The sequence below is a fragment of the Amia ocellicauda genome, chromosome 10, assembly GCF_036373705.1.
Source record: "Amia ocellicauda isolate fAmiCal2 chromosome 10, fAmiCal2.hap1, whole genome shotgun sequence".
Classification (NCBI taxonomy): Eukaryota; Metazoa; Chordata; class Actinopteri; order Amiiformes; family Amiidae; genus Amia; species Amia ocellicauda.
In genome coordinates this window covers 4631619-4653784 of record NC_089859.1, presented here as the reverse complement: position 1 = coordinate 4653784, position 22166 = coordinate 4631619, and positions in this window count along the sequence as shown.

Sequence of the window (22166 nt, the reverse complement as noted above, 5' to 3'; positions counted from 1 at the left end):
CCATGAAGGAATAACTGAAAGAAGTGTACCGCAAAAAAAAGACACAAGTTACACCACAAGAGTCAGGAGAGTAAACAAACGTGTGTTTTGAATTTGTCCAAAATGTATATTAGCAAGCTTGTGATCCCTCCAAAAGCATGTTTTTATTTGCAAATCTGTTTTGTTTTAATGCCATAATGGGATGGGGCAAATTACATGCAAGAGCATGACGACATGATGATATTTCTAGTGGTGGCCGTGACTGATCTCCGACTCCATTTACATTTTAAATAAAGAACATCCAAATGCAAATAAAACAATGACGGAAGGTTGTGTTTATGACATAACACACTGACAAGAGATCAGGAAGGAAGATCATAAGAACATAAGAACATAAGAAAATGTACAATCGAGTGATGATGTCCATTAATAACTGAGTGATCAAGGATCCTATCCAGTATTTTTTTTTAATGTTCCCAAATTGTCTCTCCAGCCACATCGCTGGGTAGTTTGTTCAGATTGAGACGCCTCTCTGTGTGAAGAAGTGTCTCCTGTTTTCTGTCTTGAATGCCTTGAAGCCCAATTTCCATTTGTGTCCCCGGGTGCGTGTGTCCCTGCTGATCTGGAAAAGCTCCTCTGGTTTGATGTGGTCGATACCTTTCATGATTTTGAGGACTTGGATCAAGTCCCCACGTAGTCTCCTCAGTTCCAGGTGAAAAGGTTCAGGTCCTCAGTCTCTCAGTAGGACATTCCCTTCAGACCTGGAATAAGTCTGGTTGCTCTCCTCTGAACTGCCTCCAGAGCAGCGATATCTTTCTTGAAGTGTGGAGCCCAGAACTGTCCACAGTATCCAGATGAGCTCTAACTAGTGCATTGTACAGTCTGAACATCACTGCCCTTGTTCTCTACGTGGACTGCTAGGTCTTTCTCATGCGTTACTTCTTCCAGTTCTGTTCCTCCCATAGTGTAATTATAGTTTTATATTATTTTTGTTACCTGCATGTAATACCTTGCACTTGTCCACATTGAAGGAAGGCTATCGTTCAAATAATGTGCAGCGGTTTAAATGGGGGCAATACGCCATGTAGAGATGATGAAAGCGTACTGATGATATTCCAAATTATAATATCATTGTTATTCTATTAATGTTAAGATTAGTTCTAATAATGATAGAAGTGTAAAAACTAACTAGCTTCTCAGATTCTCAAAACTAGCTTCACATTACTTTCCTTTATTTACGTTAAGTAATTTATCGATATTTTGCCCCATGTAAAACATATTGACAGTTATATTTTCTTTTCAAATTGATAAACATTTGATAAATTTTTGATTTTACTCTGAATATTCAACCTGGACTCATTTCCAGCACTTGTTCCAGCACATGTGCTTCCAGCTGTGATAAAACACTTTCCGTCAGTTTAATATTTAAACTATTTTAAACTTTCAGAAAAATTGTATGCATTTGATATAATTTAAAATTTGTATTTTATCTGGCGACTTTGGCCCACACCCTTTGTGGGGAGCTTTGATCTGGTGATATAGACGAGGAGACACGATCTTTATTTCATTGCATTTGTGAAAATTGTTAAACAATTTCCACTTTGCATACCTAAGTGACAGGAAACCTTGGTTTGATACATAAATATGACCTTACCACCATTTGTTTACTGAATGATGGCCAAAATCTTAATAATGACAGATGAGATTGTTACAGAAATATGCAGGAAGGCTTTACGGATGCCACCCTTAATTACAGTGTCTGAGGAGTAAACACCTATGTGTACCTTTGACATGCAGCGAGTCAGCCTCTGTGATTAAAGTAAGTGGGATGGAAAGAAGGAAGATGAGCTTTTCAAGGTTTTCACTGAAGTGGAGTCGTTTCAGGAGTTCATCATAGTGTCTTCCCTGAATCTGCAGACGACAGATCTGTTTCATGCAGGGCTGAGTCTGCTCAGCTTTTGGCAGATTTGAAACAGAAGTGTTTGTGTTGCAGTGGGCCTGTTTATGGGCTGGATTAGTCTTAAACAAGGCTCAACATGGGTTTGGGTCTTGGCTGTTTTTGCAAATGACTCTCCTTTCACCATGTCCTGCCTTGTGGGGCCGGTTTCCTAGACCCGCCTATGAAGTCTGTGGTCCCCCCCCCGCAGTGTGATAATATTTTAAAAGAATGTGTTGTTCTTTGTTTTATATTTCCGCATTATTATAATAACATCTGCTATTATAGGATAGATCTTGAAGAGCATGTTACATCTTACGGATACACTTGACTACATCAACACATATAGAAGCATAATTAGGAACATATGGAAGAAATATGTAACTTTTAAAAATAGACTTGATAATCTGTGATTATGTATTCAATAAATATCAAAATCCCAATCACCAATTTAAATTGTGCCTTTCGACACACTGGACACCTGTGTGAGGTCACCAGAGTGCAGGGACCTTCAGTGGGACAAGAAGCCTGGGTAGATGAAATAATTGTTCAATCAGAGACATAGGGTCAAAACAGGAGGTGTGAAATTTATTTGGAGTGAAGGCATCCCTCCATTATACTGAAGAGGGAAAATGAGCCAAAAATTGGGAAAAACGAACAAAACGGCAAAGCCACTAAATAAAGAATTGCTAATTATTTGAATAATACATTATAAAGCAAACTGAGCTTTGAACTCAGAAAAGTAAAACACCAAAACACCAGTCCGTGCCGCTCCCTGAATGACTGGAGCCTTTAATGCAATTTAAAAAGGAAATGCATCCTTTCAAAGAACACGCAAATAAATTACAAGACAGTTGTGCAATCAAGAAGAAAAGAAAAGAAAACAATAAAAAGAATGGCCCCCTCAGGAGAGACTGGAACATTCCCGGCACCTAGAAGACTTGACACAAGCCTTCATCAGGCCTGGGCAAGAGTTTGATACCTGACAATACTCCTTGAAATAGCAGAGAAGGAAGAGCAATAAAGTTCATTCCGTTCAAGGGCAAATAAAGTAGCATATTTGAGGGAAAGGCAATGACATGCTTTTCATTAAACATACAGTTTATGTTTAATACTGGTTTAGATTTCCGGATCTTTATCAGTGCACTTATTGGCCTTATCTTCAGAAAGGGTGACAAAGGAAAAGGCCTTATTATATATTGAGATATTGCTGCTGCAATTGAGATGGTTGGCAACTAGATTTTAAGGTCCCCCAATGGAGGAGGTATTCAAAGTCACAATGGCGGCGGCGATGAAGGAGAGAAATTGTGGGAAAGGCCTCGGGTTACAGCCGGGTCAGTCGTGTAGGAGCCCAGAGACACCTGGACCGCCTGGATAATTGGAAGAGTTACTATAAGATTAATATGCTCTATTATTGTATGATTACACTTTTCAGTGGCAAGAACATCATCTGTAATTTGGCTTCCTGGTCAACAGCGGCAGAGAGCGAAGCTGCCTCTCTCCTCACAGACTGCCTTTGCAGCCATGGCTGTCACATCTCAAAGACAAACTTGTGTTGGGACTATCTACTGCTGAAATAAATACGGCAAGACACGTCACCTTCGAGATCTGTGGGGGGGCAGAGACTGAGATAACTGCTGTGCTGTCGGCTGCTTGATTGTCATTAAGCTGGATAAGTGTGGGATTGTCGAGGTTCTTTATCTGTTAACTTTGACTAAATATGTCTACATGCACCAAAAAATATATTGGATTTATTTTAACCCTTTTCCAGATTCAGTAAAATATTTAAAACATGAAGGAAATGATTCTCTTCCATTTTCCAGTTTGTTCCCAAGACAAGAAAATCCCTTTGCCAGGACAAATTACAGACTTCCCACTCATCCCCTTCAGTAGTCAGGGATCCCTCCTTTAGAAGTGTCCTGACACCATTATTATTATTTATGACATGACACAGATACCCAGTAACCTGGCTTTCATCTTCAAAAAGACAATCCGACACACGTTTCCTGATCTATAGTATTTTATGTCCACGAAGATGTCAGCTGCACAATTTCGACCCAGGAGACGCATTTTCTCACTGAGTAGTGCTGGCAGCTGAAGAAGCCGAATGTTCGTTGGAGACCACAGAGGGTCTGTAGACCCTTGCTCGGTTTTTATAATTGGACCCTGGGTAGGCCGTTGTGTTTTTCTCTCTTTAGTTGTTTCTTGACAGATCGCTCCTTCAGGATGTAGACGGCTGTTATCCATACTTCTTATGTGACTTGTTTTGAAGTGATAGACAACTGTTGGCAGTCTGAAGTACAGCTTAGGGACAGCTTGACTAAAGAGTTGTTGTTTTTTGTTGCGATGAAACAGACCTAAATATTTACTAGCAATTGGTCTGAGACAAGCTCTGGCATTTTCTACAAAAACATACTCTTTCAGAAGGTAGTTTCAATCTTTAAGTCGATATGTGGGGGTTAAGAGAACATTAGTCATATACAAGCTTCATCAATGCATTAAACCCTGGCATTGTCACAAAGCACAAGTATAGAAGGGGTTAAGAAGGCAGAATTAAAGTTTTTCTCTTTTTTGCCCCTAATGGAATTAAGTACCATTTTCACCAGATCAACCCAATCTTTTTAGCTGCAGGAAGAATGGTCTTAAGTGCTTCTTTCACAGAATGCTTTAGTAATTGTTCAGCAGCTGCAGGGAGAAAGGAAAGAAATCTATGGCCATTCAGTGATGTGTCTGGAAATACTGCTCTAAAAACAGCAACAGGCACCGGCACTAAAGAAAGCCTTATTGAAATATTAATACATTTTCACCTTCTCTGGGAATTCTGCTGCTCCGTGGGCTTGGAGGAGGGAAAGGGTCAGACTCAGACTTCATTCTGAATGACACCGCCAGCCTTTTCACAGCGGCACACCCGAGCTGAGCAGAGCTCACCAGTGAGAGCTGTGATGTCAGACTGGGAGGACACCGACCGGCATACAGAGGCTGCCGACTGACTTGAGAATAGATCCCAAGGTGGCGTTCCTCCTCCTCTGCAGTGTTGTTGTTGGTCACCATTGCTCTTCTGTAGCACCTGGGTGGGGGGGAAGAGCAGCCAGATGGATAACATACATTTTTAAATGATTATTAAAATGTTAAAATACAAGCAATTAAAATAAAGTTAAAATGCATATCCTCTCACCTGCACTGTGGGGGAGTGGTCCCTCACTGGCATCACAGGGGCTTTACATCTTTTTAATTTGATGATTAGAATTATCTAATTTGATTAAACTGCTTGCAATCTGAGAGGGAGAATGTGCAAAGTGAGAACATGAATATAACTAAAATTTTCAAAGTGAAAAATGTGCGCCTCATAATGGGCTGAGACGTGTCATTCTCACCCGTTTGAAAAGAAATGTGTCCAAACATTAAAGCATTAAAATGTGTGATGTATTCCGTCCCTGTGACCGTCTTCAGTCGTGTTTTCAGGAGCTGTTGTGACGTCCTGTCAATGCCATCCCTTTTGCCACAGAAACAGTTGATTAAAGTGTTAACAAAATAGCACTTTATTTTTACATGTAAGAACCAGCAAATTAACATTCTGTATTTTTTATATTTTCTAATATGATTTGTAGGAGTTACTGAGAAGATTGCTACACTTACTGGTTATCTAAACCTGGGAGGGTATTTAAGTACGCTTTGTGACTGACTGCAACAGAATGCAATTGTTATTGACTTAGTAATGATATAATTAAATACATATTCAGTTGTCTGAAACCAGCAATAACACATTTTATTGTTCAAGACTAAGCCAAACTTTAAACGATTATTGTGTTTAAATGTAAATTTTTAATGGATATGAAATTGAATCAGAGCATTATTTCCTGTCCTGGAAATTGGCCAAGAGAGGTCTAAAGGGATTTGTTTTATTTACATGCAAGGTGATAGTTAGTGGCAAAGAGCCATGAAGATGCATTACAAGACTCAGTACAGTAAAACCTTACAGGCTTATTTAGAAAAATAAATGTTGCACATGAGCAGTGCTCAACAGGAGGTTAAAATCTAATTAAGCATCACTGGGGATTACTGCGCTGAAATAAAACAGCCCTTATTACTGCAGCGCTGCGCTTTGAAGATGCCAGAGCTGGAGCTTTGTTGATACTTGGAAATTGCAGTTGATAATTGTAGCTATTCGTTATATGTAATTTTAATTTAACATGATATTCTTTTTTAACTATTTTCGATTATTGCACATGCTTTATTTGATCTATGTATTACCAAAACAATTAATCATTGTAATTGAATGTGTGTTTTGAGAAGTTACATAATGGCAAAGACACAGTGGCCTAGATCAGATCAAAACTGTAACCTAGCTGTGAGTTCCTAATTTCAAACAATCTTATTGTTTTTTTTTTACTTGTGCCCTGTTGCTTACAAGAAAGAGTATTGTTTTTTTAACATATTGCATGTTCAATGGACAATGTAATTCTGTCTGCTTGTAACCTAATTATTACTGTAGAAGTCGATTTTATCATTGAGTATAAGTGCAATAACTTTGTTAGGGCCCTGTCCTCTGTGTGGATTTGCTTGCTGGATGTGTTCTGTTTAGCTACATAAACTCTATTTGCACTAATACAGGCATATTGGATTTTTCTGTTTTATCTAACTGAGACAGAATGCCCGAAAATCCATTTGCAAGCCATCAGGACGTACATTATGTCAACACGTACGACGCGTACAGTACGACCAACAAAGCAACAGGGCGGTGGAGGAGATTGGAGCCCTGATATCTGTGCTTTTTGCTAAGCGGTGTGCAGTGATGAAGTGCCTCGGTGTCGAATGAGGGGGTTACATACGGCCACAGTCTTCTGTAACATAGCAACACTCATTGCGATGTGAGGAGATAATTGGTGCATGTTGTCTGGTTAGGTGGGAGACAATAATGGAAACAGAAGTGCAATTCCTGTCCTCCACATTCACGGAGGTTAATTAGGTGATCAGCATGGAGGTTTTCATGATTTGAATCACTTCCCCAGTTTGATTGTTCTAACCTAGTGAGCGTTCACAATTTGTTTGCATTTGCTAAGATTTGATCTTTTCCTCAGGGTGAGTTTTACCACTCCTTTGTTTTTTTTTCTAACTATTCCTAGAGACAATCAGCCAGCTGGTACACAACCAAAGATATCGGGTCTAGGAGTGTACGACACATTTTTTGTCATCAGTGTCCCTTCTGTTCAGCGTTTTTCCATCATCTTTCCATTCTGATCAGCTGTTTTTGAATTGATGCCTGTCACTTAAGTGCTTAGGTTGCAATTTCAAAGCCATGCTAGAGTACCAAGGTTAAGTTGTTTTCACTGGCAGGGCAAATTGGGAACTTGAGAGAAAAAGATCATTATTAACTCAGAGGTGTGTTTGCTTACTGCTGACTTTATGGAAATATGAACTGTGTGTGAAGTGTTTACTTAAAGAATCTGACGTGAAATAATCTGAAAGTATGCTGTAATGCAAAGCCATTGGAAAATATTGTCTGTTTTGCCTTCTACAGTAAAATGGAAATATGTACACTTTGACACAGTATGAAGCACATCCCCCCTACACTACAGTTGTAATACAAATATATTTATTCTTCTAACACTCCAATAATATTTTACAAACTTGAATATGTGGAAAACTCACTTTATAAATAAACTAATTAGGCCTAGACAACAGAGTAGTGTTTAGATATCTGTATAATTCCTTATGATAGTGGGAGGGATGACCTCTGAGGGATCCACCTGCCCATTGGCAAGTGTCGCTATTGTGTTAAAAAGAAAGTGCGGGTTATTCTGATGCGTCTCTATTACATTAGAGCAGTAGGCAGCCCTAGCAGAGGTCAGGGCCTGCTTGTATCTTATTATACCGTCGTTCCATGCCATGTGAAGACCTCTACTAGAGTTCTCCACTTATGTTCACATGTACATTTAATTTTGTTTCAAGTGAACGAGTTCGGTTGTTAGACCATGGTGAGCGTTCCCTTGGTTTAATTACTCTGATTCGTAATGGATGTGTCTAGAGTAGTGCTTCACCTATTCAAGTTATTTAATAACTCGTCTACAAACCCTGTTTTGATCAAACTAACAGTCGGCAACAGCGTAGTAAATGCAGCAGAAAGATTTAAGTGCTGAGATTTTATTGTAGCAAAAGCTCCTATTTCAATTCCCTTCTCAGTGCTGAGATCCCACCTATTCCCACTGTAGGAGTTTATTGCAGCACTTTTTGAAATACAGTGTTTTGATGGATGTTGGTTTATTTGTAGGACAGACTATTAGAGTGGAAAACGTGAGAGTGAGGTCTACGTGTGAATTTGAATACCTTATTATTGTTAAACCTCGGCGGAACTCCTGCTCAATAGCATCATTACACAAATCCAGCTTATGCAAAACTGCTAGCATGATATTTGCCATTTGTAAAATACATGTTATTTTCTTCCCCTTTGTCCTTATAAAACCTTTCTCTTCTTAATCCATTTTGGTTTGTATGGCTGATAAGTGTGCCGTTGCCGTACTGTAGAATTGCAGCCTTGTATGCTGGACGGTCTGTTTATGGCTGCAGTGAGACCATAGGCTCACCTGCAGGGTCAGACACACAGCTTTGTGCCCTTCAGGGTGATGGGGGATCACACCAGCGTGGCTCATGTGTGCACTGTGTTGCCTGGCATTAAACCAAAGACCTTAGTATCAGTTCCCACAATCAACTTATGTCCTAAGGCACTTTCCACATATGTGCAGGATTATTACAGTAAACAACATGTTTACATACAGACACGCTGTAAGAGCACGGGGGGGCTGCCTGTGTCTGGGGTTTGGGAATCGGTGGGACCTCAGTATAGAGCAGGGATTGGGAGCTGTAAACTTGATTAGGAGAATAAAACAACAAAATGCAGGAGGCAATGAAAAATAAAAGAGTCAGAACTATACTTGACAATGTCTCCCATAATAATACTGGATCTTAACAAAACCCAACAAAAAAAGGAAAGACACACCACGGTGGTCAATGTCTAAGCCAGAGTCTTCACTAAGTTTGTCTTTGATCTTTGTCTCCTCTTCGCCCATAGGATGAGTCTCTTATACCAGCAATCCGTTGGTCAGTTCAGCTGGCTGGTCATCTTTGTGCTGCCAGGCCTGCTGGGCACTTGAGTCTCTTTACATGGTTGTGTAGTTCCACTGATTTATGTTCCTAATCGAGCAGAAGGTTTTCAATGACCGTGGCCATTACTGTTACACAACATCTACAGGATCCAAGAACTTGCCATCTGTATACACACAGTACAGAGGAGGTCTGTATACATACACATCTTTTATAATGACAAGTAACCTTGTTTGAGTGTTTGTAAGTGTGCATCTAGACTCAAAGGATCAGGGAAAGAACAATGAAAATGCATTTAAATGGGTCTCCAGTGAGGCCTATAATGTCTCAAGGTTCCCTGATGAAGTCATAAAACATTTAAAAGCAAATAAAGAAAAGAAAAAAAAGGAGAAATGTTTATTTTTTGATGGTGGCAGCTAAATTGGTTTTGCGTGATATCATTGTTCCTAAAATATAAGTGTTTGCAATGAAATGTGTCACTTTATATCTCATCTTGTTTGAAAATATGAAGTTGCTTGTTATATTATCACCGTGATCAGGAAGCACTGCTCTTAGCTGAATTGGCTATTATTAGTTATGTGGGTTTGTTCAGCGACTGAGAAATATCACTTATTAAAGCACCTGGCATGATTTAATTTAATATTCTTGGGTACTGATTGAATGTTGTGAATTCTGTTTTCATTTACAGTAGTAATATTATATGTGTGACAGACTGTTAGTGCAGTATATCTATGAAAACAGTTGAAGATGAGGAAAACAGATGCATCAGAATAAAACCTGAATAAGAAAAATAAGATAAAACATAAGAAAGTTTATAATCCAGATGAGGCCATTCAACCCATCGTGCTCGTTTGGTGTCCATTAATAACTAAGTGATCAAGGATACTATCCAGTCTGTTTTTGAATGTTCCCAAATTGTCTCTTCAGCCACATCGCTGGGGAGTTTGTTCAGATTGTGACGCCTCTCTGTGTGAAGAAGTGTCTCCTGTTTTCTGTCTTGAATGCCTTGAAGCCCAATTTCCATTTGTGTCCCCGGGTGCGTGTGTCCCTGCTGATCTGGAAAAGCTCCTCTGGTTTGATGTGGTCGATGCCTTTCATGGATTTGAAGACTTGGATCAAGTCCCCACGTAGTCTCCTCTATTCCAGGGTGAAAAGGTTCAGGTCCTCAGTCTCTCAGTAGGACATTCCCTTCAGACCTGGAATGAGTCTGGTTGCTCTCCTCTGAACTGCCTCTAGAGCAGCGATATCTTTCTTGAAGTGTGGAGCCCAGAACTGTACACAGTATCCAGATGAGCTCTAACTAGTGCATTGTACAGTCTGAACATCACTGCCCTTGTTCTCAATTCTACACTTTTGACAATATACCCTAACACTCTGTTTGCCTCTTTTATTGCTTCCCCACACTGTTTGGATGGAGAAAGTGAGGAGTCCACATAGACTCCTAGGTCTTTCTCATGCGTTACTTCATCTAGTTCTATTCCTCACATAGTGTAATTATAGTGGACATTTTTATTACCTGCATGTAATACCTTGCACTTGTCCACATTGAATTTCATCTCCCATGTGTCAGCCCACAACTGAATATTATCTAAGTCCCTTTGAATAACCTGTGCTCCCGAGATTGTATCTGCTGAGTCACCTATTTTAGTATAATCTGCAAATTTGACAAGTTTGCTAACTATCCCAGAGTCCAGATCATTAATATAGATTAGAAAAAGCACAGGCCCTAGTACTGATCCCTGTGGAACTCCACTAACAACCTCACTCCAGTTATTATTATTTTTATTATTATTATTTTTATTTCTTGGCAGACGCCCTTATCCAGGGCGACTTACAACATAAGTGCAAACAAAGTGCAAAAATACAGAGAAGTACAAGGCATCAATCATTACAAATTCAACTTAGCTAAAACCTAGCAATTCAAAATAATACATTTTACAAATTCCAATTTACAATTTACACAAGTACAGTAAGAGACTCCCTACATCCTGGACGGTGAAAGCTAAGTGCTGTCAAGATGTAGGGTTACAGACGAGGGCTACGGGAAAGGGAGCAAGGAGGAAAACAATCAAGAACGTGAGGAGCATAATAAGCTGAAGTGCTGTCTAGCAGGGATAGAGGACTAATATTACAAGTGCTGTCGGAAGAGATGCGTCTTGAGTAAGCGCCGGAATGAGGTCAAGGACTCTGCTGTTTTGACTTCAGTGGGCAGGTCGTTCCACCACTTAGGGGCCAGGGATGAGAAGGAGCGGCTCTGGAGGAAGGAGAGTGGAGAGGAGGCAGAGTTAGTCTTCTGGCACTGGAGGAGCGCAGTGGTCTGGAGGGGATATATGGAGAGACGAGTGACTGAAGGTATCTTGGTGCAGTGTGGTCGAGACAGCGGTAGGTGAGGGTCAAAGTCTTGAACTGAATGCATGCCGCTATTGGGAGCCAGTGGAGGGAGCAGAGCAGTGGAGTAGCGTGTGCGAATCATGGCAGAGAGAATACCAGACGAGCCGCAGAGTTCTGGATGAGCTGGAGTGGGCGGGTAGTGGATGCAGGCAGGCCGGCCAGGAGGGGAGTAGTCCAGGTGGGAGAGGACCAATGACTGGACGAGCAGCTGAGTTGAGTAGTCGGCGAGAAAGGGACGGCGTGATGATGTGCTGGGTGTAGGAGAGCGCAGGATCGAGAGTGACTCCTAGATTTTTAGCGGAAGAAGAAGGAGAGTGTGGTGGATTCCAAGGGGATCGAGATGGGGAGGTCAGCACAAGGTGAGGAAGAGTGGAGGAAAAAGAGGAGATCTGATTTGAAGAGGTTGAGCTTGAGGTGGTGTGAGTGCATCCAGGCGGAAATGGCAGACAAGCTGGAAGAGATGCGTGAGGGGATGAGAGGGTCAGAAGAGGGAAAAGACAGGAAGATCTGGGCATCATCAGTGTAGAAGTGGTAGGAGAAACCATGGGAAGCGATGAGGGGGCCCAGGGAGCGAGTGTAGAGAGAGAACAGGAGCGGGCCCAGGACGGAGCCTTGGGGAACGCCTGTGAGGAGAGGTTGGGGGGTTGATGAGGAGCCTCGCCATGTCACTTGGTAGGACCGATTGCTGAGGTAGGAGGAGAACCAGGTGAGAGCAGTCCCAGAGATTCCAAGGTCAGAGAGACAGGAGAGGAGGATGGAGTGATCAACAGTGTCAAATGCTGCAGAGAGGTCAAGGAGGATGAGGACTGAGGAGAGGGAGGCTGCCCGAGCACGGCTGAGGGAGTCAGTGACAGCCAGGAGAGCCGTCTCAGTGGAGTGAGCTATGCGGAACCGGATTGCAGAGGATCAAGGAATGAGTGTTGGGACAGAAAGTCCGAGAGCTGATGGTGGACCGCCCGCTAGAGAGTCTTGGAGAGGAATGGAAGTAGGGAGACAGGGCGGTAGTTCTGAGGAGAGGTGGCATCAAGGGTTGGTTTCTTGAGCAGTGGGATGACAGCAGCTTGTTTAAATGCAGAGGGGAAACAGCCAGAGAGGAGTGAGGAGTTGAGGAGGCAGGAGATGAAGGGGAGAAGATCAGGAGCGGTTGCTTGGAAGAGACGAGAAGGGAGAGGGTCCAGGTCGCATGTTGTGGGTTTGTGACATAGGAGAAGAGCAGAAACTTCATCATCTGAGAGAGGTGAGAATGAAGAAAAGGAAGCTTGGTCGGTGGGAGGTTTTGGTGTGATGGGAGATGAGGGTGGAGTATTGAAGAGCCTGCGGATGTCTGCAATCTTGAAGGAGAAGAAGGAGGCGAAATCATCAGCAGTGAGAGATAAGGGAGGAGGAGGGGGAGGGGGGGCAAGGAGGGAAGAGAAGGTGGAGAAGAGTTTGCGGGGGTTGTTGATAGTGGATTCGAAGAGAGATTGGAAGTAAGACTTCTTGGCTGAGGTGAGAGAGGACGAGAATGTGGACAGTAGGGAGCGGTAGAGTTCGAGGGCGGCTGGGAGTTTGGTCCTTTTCCACTTTTGTTCGGCGTCACGCAGACTAGTTTGGGTTGCACGGAGAACAGCAGAGACCCAAGGCTGAGGAGGGGAGGAACGGGCAGGATGAGACATGAGAGGACAGAGAGAGTCAAGGGAGGAGGTGAGAGAGGAGAACAAAGAGGAGGTAGCGCAGTTGACAGATAGATTTGAGAAACAATCAATGGAAGGCAAGAGAGTGAGGGCAGTGGAGGCAAGGGTGGAGGGGGAGACAGAGCGGAGATTATGACGGAAGGTGACAGACGGAGTGGGTGGAGAGGGGAGGGAGGGAAGCAAGTTAGAAGCAACTCCTCTAATCGACACCCTCTGTTTCCTATACATCAGCCAGTTCATAATCCATCTACTTAATAATTTCATCACCAGTTATATTCCCATTAATGCCAACTGTCTGCAGGTTTCTGCATATTCAGATAAGCAGCCCTTGATAAAATATAATACATATTTTTAAATAATAAATCAATGATTATAAAATCCCTGAAGATAACACAGGTCAGCTGCTTAAAAATAAAATCATGATTCCATTTAAAATCATTAATGATGATCTTTATTTTTGAATGCATATAATGATAGACCCTTTACATACATTTACTTTAATAGTTGTGTTGGGATCCAGAATTTATTCCTAAAATCAGTCTCAAACCAACATGATTCATCCGTCTTACATTAGAGGCTCTTCTTGGAAGCTGTTCTTAAAGTATGTCAATGTAATGAAATAAACCGTGGGACGAGTGCATCAGGGCCAGAGATCGTACACTTACAGATTCCAGATACAAAGTAATAATAAAATACAAATCACACAAGATACCCAGATGGTGGGTTGCGACCAACAATTGAACCTTACTTGTCCAATGGGCAAGCTATATTGTTTATAGTTTTATATTTTCTTAGCTGTTATTTTTGTTTCCTCCACCTTTTATTATAATGTACCAAGTTCATTGAATTTTGGATTGATTTGTATAACTTTGTATAATAAATAATGATTAGGCAGTATACTAGCAGTAGCTGAAGTAGTAGTGCTTTATGAAGGATTGTTTGTTTCTGCAACCAATGAGTAGAGTTTGTTTAGAAGTGGTGAGTAATGTCTATAATTGCAGGGACCATCACCACCGTGATTATAAATGGAACAAGGTCACCAGGTACTTTACATCTGCATTCCCAATCATCTTTCAGTTCATTTTATTGTTTGCACAGACAGGGTAATTGTTCAGATTTTCCTGTCTGTCACATTTGAAATCTTTTGTTCTCAATAGTATTTAATGGTTTGAGAATCTTGAGCTGTTTATTTTTAGAGGGAAGAGATAATGCAGTTTTCTCGCACTGCGTCAGCTGTAGGTGCCGTGAGCTCGGAAACATCTTTACAGGGAGGCGATTATTGGCACAAGACAGTGTGGAATATTTCCGGAGGCATCCCTGAGGGGCAAATGTTATATATTTTGCCTGGGTGTGGGTTGGAGTGGCGAACAAGCTTACATATTGCCTGGGATGGAATCTGTAAAGCCAGTCCTGCTGTTGACAAATATTTCATTTATCAGTTTCCATATTGTACATTAAAAAAGCATATTGTAATCACAAACAGTCTGTATAGTTGGCATGATTATGAATTTAACCTACAACATTGTGCTGCATTCAAATAACCATTTACTGGAGTTATAATGGTTGATTTCCATTGTCTTTCTTTCCTGGAGTAGTCAGTCACTTGTATTGGATATGAGATGATATTTGTCTGATCTCACTCACTATGAGCTCCATTACGCAGACAGTGTAATCAGACGACACCAATGACACCAACGCCACCAACACCACACAAGTTTGCCAGTGCCAAAATACAGCTGAACTTCAACCTAGCACAGGGAAGTTATATGAAGTAATATTTAAGCCCAATAATGAAATCAGTTAAGTACTTAACTTGTCTGGAAAGAAATCACACTTTTAAGGGAGATGTTTCCAGAGCCATTAGGCAGCTGAATCAATTAACAAAGTGCTGGGATTGTAGTGGCTTCAGAGATAAGAAAGCTTGCAATAAATCTGCTATTGATTTTGTGACCCAATATGTTTATCCTTGTGGTGGAATAACTTTTTGTTTGTTTACAATTGCATTGTTGGCTTCTTTAAAGTGTGTTGGATGTGTTCAAAAGCCATTTCATACTGCATAAAAAGGCAAATGCTACAATTACGTAACATTTAGAAAGCTAATGTATTCACTGTAAATAAAGGAGGGATTTTAGAGTACTCAATATTGATAACTGTGCCATCACATCAAAACTAATAGTGAAGGAAAACCTGCTCCGTGGAATTCAGCCCGTTGGGAAATTAAAGGAGAAGAGAATGAGTGAACAAGCTGCGCTGCCCTTGTGTGCCGTCAGATGTTAATTAACTCTGAGGTCTTAAGGAGAACCTTTCAAAATATAATTTGAATACAAGCGAAGTGAATCGTGTACTGTCCCAGTTTCTAAATGTGAAAAGGGTATTTTTCAAACAAGTAATCTGTAGTTTAAGTATAATGTATTAAAACAACAATCTTTGACTAAATATTTGTTATATACATACAATAATGTAGACTAAATATGACTAAAGTGAATTTAATTAGAATAAATGTTACATCAGTTAAAATACTTTATTTACACTGACCTCAGGGCTGCCTTTAGCTGCTAACACTAAACCTAGTGTTGGGGGACTCTTTTTATGCTCCAAATAGCTAGTGTTAATGTTTGAATAAATAATAACTTTTGTCAGCTAAACATGGCAAATCTGAACTTGTTGAAATTGTTACTGGGCTCTCTCTCTGCATCTAATTTATTCATTAGTGATAGAGCTGAGTTTGACCTTTGTCTCATATTTGATGGCCTGTTTGGAATCTCACAGACATGTCCTTTCCCACCTCGGGAGTGAGGTTCAGCTCTCAGGCTGTGGAGAAGCTTGGCCATGTCTTTGTTTCGTCTAAAATGTATTCTGTCTGAGCTCTCAAATAACCCAATTACACAAATGATGGTACGTTCACAATTCAGCTGCCAGAGTGCCGATGCAATTGAGATGCTATGAGTCCAGGTTGAATCTGCCCTTGTGTCATGTTGGCATGTTGTCCCCGTGGCTGTGTGGGTTTTTACCAGGTGCGTCACTTTCTTCCCACATCCCAGAGACCTGCTGCTTGGTTTGAGATCACCGCTCATGAGGATTTTAAGTTCATTAATGATTTTAGCATGTTATTGTTCTTAAAAATCTATATTTCTAATATTAAACCTCACAGTTTTGCAACATGTCCCATGTAAACTGATTTTTTACAGTACCTCATTTATTACTAATGCTACTATGAACACAGCAACCAAAATTTTGTATGACCTAGTTTTCCTTGAATGAACAACATTAGAAAGTGCATTGTGCTCTGTGGATGTGCAGTAAATCCCTGGGGCACGAGGGCCGTTCACCTTTTTACCCTGAAAGGAGATCCTGTCATTCAGAACATTTCACAGAATAAGGCCAACACTAGGTTATAGATCCATCTATCTTTGAACTGATTCACCCTGGTCTTTCTGTATATATGTCTTTAAAGTACGATATTTAGAGCATCTGCCCAGCAATTTGTGCAACTATTACAAATACATGAATGCATGAGGAAAACCATATAATTGTTAGAGATGTTGTCTGGTTTGGAGCCTGCATCAGCTGATCTCCTCTACTTGCTAAAGGATGAGTGAAGGAGGAGGAGAAGGGAACAGAAGTAGCTAGTCTGAAACAGGGAGGAGGATGACTTTAATAGGAAAAGGGGAAAGACACAGTACTGTGCAAAAGTTGAAGGTCACACACCATGGCAAGACTGAGCACAGCAACAAGACACAAGGTAGTTCTACTGCATCAGCAAGGTCTCTCCCAGGCAGACATTTCTAGGCAGACAGGGGTTTCCAGATCCTGTCCAAGCTCTTTTGAAGAAGCACAAAGAAACGGGCAACGCTGAGGACCGTAGATGCAGTGGTCGGCCAAGGAAACTTATTGCAGCAGATAGAAGACACATCCTGCTTACTTCCCTTCGCAATTGGAAGATGTCTAGCAGTGCCATCAGCTCAGAATTGGCAGAAAACAGTGGGACCCTGGTACACCCATCTACTGTCCGGAGAAGTCTTGCCAGAAGTGGCCTTCATGGAAGACTTATGGCCAAAAAGCCATACCTCCGACGTGGCAACAAGGCCAAGGGACTCAACTATGCATGAAAACACAGGAACTGGGGTGCAGAAAAATGGCAGCAGGTGCTCTGGACTGATGAGTCAAAATGTGAAATATTTGGCTTTAGCAGAAAACAGTTTGTTCGCCGATGGGCTGGAGAGCGGTACACGAATGAATGTCTGCAGGCAACAGTGAAGCATGGTGGAGGTTCCTTGCAAGTTTGGGGCTACATTTCTGCAAATGGATTTGAGGATTTGGTCAGAATGAATAGTCTCCTCAGTGCTGAGAAGTACAGGAAGATACTTATCCATCATGCAATACCCTCAGGGAGGCATCTGATTGGCCCCAAATGTATTCTGCAGCATGACAACGACCCCAAACATACAGCACAAGTCATTAAGAACTATCTTCAGAGTAAAGAACAAGGAGTCCTGGAAGTGATGGTAAGGCCCCCACAGAGCCCTGATCTCAACATCATCGAGTCTGTCTGGGATTACATGAAGAAAGAGAAGCAACTGAGGCTGCCTAAATCCACAGAAGAACTGTGGTTGGTTCTCCAAGATGTTTAGGCCGACCTACCTGCCGAGTTCCTTCAAAAACTGTGCGCAAGTGAACCTAGAAGAACTGATGCTGATTTGCAGGCAAAGGGCGGTCACACTAAATATGGATTTGATGTAGATTTTTCTTCTGTTCACTCACTTTGCATTTAGTTAATTGATAAATATAATCTATTAACATGTCTATTTTTTAAAGCATTCTCACTTTACAGCATTTTTTCACACCTGCCTAAAACTTTTGCATAGTACTGTATGTAAAGAACATATTATGAATATATTAATTTTAAGCATATATTAATTGTGATGACAGGGCCCTTGTGTTTTGCACATTTTATTAACATGTTTCAGTCTTCCAGCCCCAAGGTGCCAATATAGCCACCTATTGATCAAACTGTGGTTCTATATACATATGAATTAGTCATTCCGTTACTGCACAGTGCATTAGCATATTCATTATCGATGGTGTACATGGCTATGGACTTTTAATCATGCAGCTCTTGTTAGTAATATGTTTTATTCAATATTATTTGAGAAGATGTGTAAATACAATCATTAAATACTTTAAATACTGATCCCTGAATGTTTATATATATAATATCATCACCATCAGCCCATATGTATGAAGGCTCCCCAAGACGTTTCCACTCCTTTCAGTCCACTTATTTAATCTTCTGTGTGGTCGTCTGCGATGTCCTTTCATCTCTTGGTATCCATTCAGTGACTTCCTTCCTTTGTTCTTCCTGTGTCATCGCCATTTAAACATTTCCACTCGTTCAGTGATTTCACATTTATCTTTGTTCTTGGATCCATTCATTTATTTTTCTATCTCTCGTTATTCCAAGCATATGTCTTTCACAGTCTTCTGCCTAACCAGGGATTTTCTGGGTTAATACACATTCAGGGAAAAAGCATTACGAGGGATGGGGGGGTGATTTTGTTAAATCTAACCAGAAACAAAAATATCCAAAGAATAATAGTCTTCTATAAAGGAGCTGATGCTCACACTTGATCTCATTATGGAGCTGCAGTGCGAGATTGCAGGCAGTGTTGTCTGTGTCGTGGTTGTCTGGGTTGTGTTCCAGTTACACAGCAGTAGGAAATACAGTATTTAATCAGAATTGTAAAGTAAATTAAGGTTGTTTTTGCATTTTAATAAAGAGAAAACAGGACATTTACTACAACCCCCCACCAGCCAGGAAATGAAATTCAAGTCCTGCACGTACAGCTGTTTTCTGCTGAGAAGAACCACTGGAAAGCCATGAGGAAGAAACAGCCGCACATTGACACCGTCGCTGGCTTCAGGCCACTGCAAGAATTAAATGTGGGATAATTTAGGCTCAGGGTGAGCAATTAGTTATGAAATGATGAGCACAATTTGTCAACTGTGTGGTGCAATTAAAAATAAGGTAAACCAAAGATGATCAATCAAGATATGGAAAAACAACCCATCGTGTTTAGTAACAGCTTTTTCTGAGTTTAATTAAGAAACTGCAAACAAGGTTAAACAGGCCGTGGGGTGATTAAACAAACAAACACACACATACATGTGTTGTGTAGTTTAGGGAAGGATTTATAAAGCTAATGCATTAATGTGTGCACTGTAGATTTATTATCTATATTTATGCCATTTCAAGAAACAAAACATTTATTAAACTGGTAAAAGTCATACTTTTATTTCATTAATTTAATTTGTTTTATCCCTAACCATCATGTGACACAGGGCTATAAAACATAAGACTATATTATTGAACTGGATGAGAACAGTTATGTGTTTTATTATATAATAAGCATTTATGTTGGTTATGTAATATTGTTTCTTTGAACTGAATATTATTGAAAATGTTGTCCATTATCTATTTGCCCTGGAACTAAACACAGTCCTTTTACAAATCTTATCTTATAAAAATGTTAATGTGAGGGATTGACAGAAATAAATATGTCTGGGCATCATTTGTTCTCCATATCAGTTAAATCTGATAAGAAATAAAAATCTTAGAAACTTTTAAAATCAACACTATAATAACTAAGTGCGATCCTGTAATAACTTACTAACTAAACAGTTATTGCTAGAGGAGGACGTTCACACACCTGCAAACAAGTTGTACCCATAAACACACAGCTTGACATCAACTGATATACTTTTTTATATATATAATATATATATATATATATATATATATATATATATATATATATATACTCACCTAAAGGATTATTAGGAACACCATACTAATACTGTGTTTGACCCCCTTTCGCCTTCAGAACTGCCTTAATTCTATGTGGCATTGATTCAACAAGGTGCTGAAAGCATTCTTTAGAAATGTTGGCCCATATTGATAGGATAGCATCTTGCAGTTGATGGAGATTTGTGGGATGCACATCCAGGGCACGAAGCTCCCGTTCCACCACATCCCAAAGATGCTCTATTGGGTTGAGATCTGGTGACTGTGGGGGCCAGTTTAGTACAGTGAACTCATTGTCATGTTCAAGAAACCAATTTGAAATGATTCGACCTTTGTGACATGGTGCATTATCCTGCTGGAAGTAGCCATCAGAGGATGGGTACATGGTGGTCATAAAGGGATGGACATGGTCAGAAACAATGCTCAGGTAGGCCGTGGCATTTAAACGATGCCCAATTGGCACTAAGGGGCCTAAAGTGTGCCAAGAAAACATCCCCCACACCATTACAGCACCACCACCAGCCTGCACAGTGGTAACAAGGCATGATGGATCCATGTTCTCATTCTGTTTACGCCAAATTCTGACTCTACCATCTGAATGTCTCAACAGAAATCGAGACTCATCAGACCAGGCAACATTTTTCCAGTCTTCAACTGTCCAATTTTGGTGAGCTTGTGCAAATTGTAGCCTCTTTTTCCTATTTGTAGTGGAGATGAGTGGTACCCGGTGGGGTCTTCTGCTGTTGTAGCCCATCCGCCTCAAGGTTGTACGTGTTGTGGCTTCACAAATGCTTTGCTGCATACCTCGGTTGTAACGAGTGGTTATTTCAGTCAAAGTTGCTCTTCTATCAGCTTGAATCAGTCGGCCCATTCTCCTCTGACCTCTAGCATCAACAAGGCATTTTCGCCCACAGGACTGCCGCATACTGGATGTTTTTCCCTTTTCACACCATTCTTTGTAAACCCTAGAAATGGTTGTGCGTGAACATCCCAGTAACTGAGCAGATTGTGAAATACTCAGACCTGGCACCAACAACCATGCCACGCTCAAAATTGCTTAAATCACCTTTCTTTCCCATTCAGACATTCAGTTTGGAGTTCAGGAGATTGTCTTGACCAGGACCACACCCCTAAATGCATTGAAGCAACTGCCATGTGATTGGTTGGTTAGATAATTACATTAATGAGAAATTGAACAGGTGTTCCTAATAATCCTTTAGGTGAGTGTATATATATATATATATATATATATATATATATATATATTTTTTTTTTCTGCATGTTAAACACCTTCTGTATTCAGTTGACTAAACGTATTAGGAGCTTCGTACGGAATCTTAATGGGTTCTGTTCAATCATTGGGAATTAAAATGACCGCTCAGATAGCGGTGTTCAGCGGTGTGAGGTTGGGTGGTTTGAGTTAAAATGCTATTTTATTGAAATAAGGAAAATTAAATGCCTTTTAAATGAAACTCCCATCACTTAGCCTTAATTATTGAAAGCAGAATTCATGCCTTATTCCTAATCATTTCCTTTAATGAAGGGAATATTAATGTACCTCTAATACTGTGGTTTCTGCTGGGCAATGAAAAGGCAGTGATGCAGAAAGAAAATAATTAAGGAAATGTTTACACGTTCTGTATAAGCATAGCAAATACAGCCCAGGCTTTCCTATTAATTATTACAGTCGTAGGTCTGCTTCATATGGGCCCAGAAAGATGATTTATAGTTATTTTATCTCACTCCTTTCCTGGGATATTTTCTAAGATTAATTTAGACTAGGTATCTTATTTTATGTCATTAGTCATTTCCATGGTATTCCTGTGTCTGACTGTCGTTTTCTAAGGTGCTTTAATTTAACCAAACATGCTATGAAAGTTATTAAATGCATGATTACGTTTGCACTGGCTTTCATATCATGTTGCTGAACATTTTACTCTAATGTGATTCTTAGATAACACTGTTTTGTGGTCACGATATAACTTCCCACATTAACCATTTGTCGTTGATCATATAGCAACAATAAGTCAATTTTAGAAAGACACAAAAGCGGTGACTTCAGCCTCAAGTTTAAATAAACATTCACAATAGATGGCCTGTATGAACTCAAGGTAAATAAGAACATATCTGCAAGAGGTCTTTGGAAGTGATAACAGATAAGGAACAACCCTTTGTGAATTTAGAAGCATAAAGAATTAAAGGGGAGAAATATTTAACCTTCATTAAAAGCTCTATCAATCCTGTCATATTTCCTTTCAGTTTTTGGTAACCTAATATTATTTTGTAA